The sequence below is a fragment of the Acanthisitta chloris genome, unplaced genomic scaffold (assembly GCF_000695815.1).
Source record: "Acanthisitta chloris isolate BGI_N310 unplaced genomic scaffold, ASM69581v1 scaffold2152, whole genome shotgun sequence".
In the NCBI taxonomy this organism is placed as follows: Eukaryota; Metazoa; Chordata; class Aves; order Passeriformes; family Acanthisittidae; genus Acanthisitta; species Acanthisitta chloris.
Genome location: NW_008660829.1, coordinates 58387 through 59001, shown reverse-complemented (window position 1 = coordinate 59001; position 615 = coordinate 58387).

Genomic DNA, 615 nt, shown 5'->3' with positions numbered 1-615 from the left:
GAACATGTAGTATTCCATGTGTCAGCTTATCTGGAATATGTACATGGGAATAAAGGAAAAGGAAGATTCCAGCTTTAGCTATTTCTAAAAGCAAAGCAGTGGCTTTGCTCATGTTACATGTACTTTGAGAGCTGTTACTTCATATCTGTATGACTTTAGCACATAATACAACACAAGGGACTCTGTGGCTTTCCTCCTACTAGCTGCCAGACCTAGCTTGATCCTGATCAGCAGTGAGGGCAGGAGGTTATCCAGCAGTAGTGTACAGGCAGTGCAGCACAGCCTTCCTTGAGGTGTGAAGGGTTTTTTTTCATCTAAAGATGCACTTTAAGAGTCTCTGTACCTACTGAGGTAGTCTCAGTTGCTGGTGCAAGGAGATAGGAAACTGTCCACTATCAGCATCCTGGCAAAGAAATGTTTTATTTTCATCATTTTTATAAGTATTCAGCCTGTAGGGGAAGGATCATTTAATCTCTCCACCCTAACAAACCGCAGCTGCAAGGAAGGCACTTGCTAATCCCATTCTTCTACAAGATGTTTTTGAAAAGGTACCTTTTTTCTCATAAGTTTAAACTGGTGAATGATTTGAGCAGCTGGCCAGTGTCATCAGTAGAA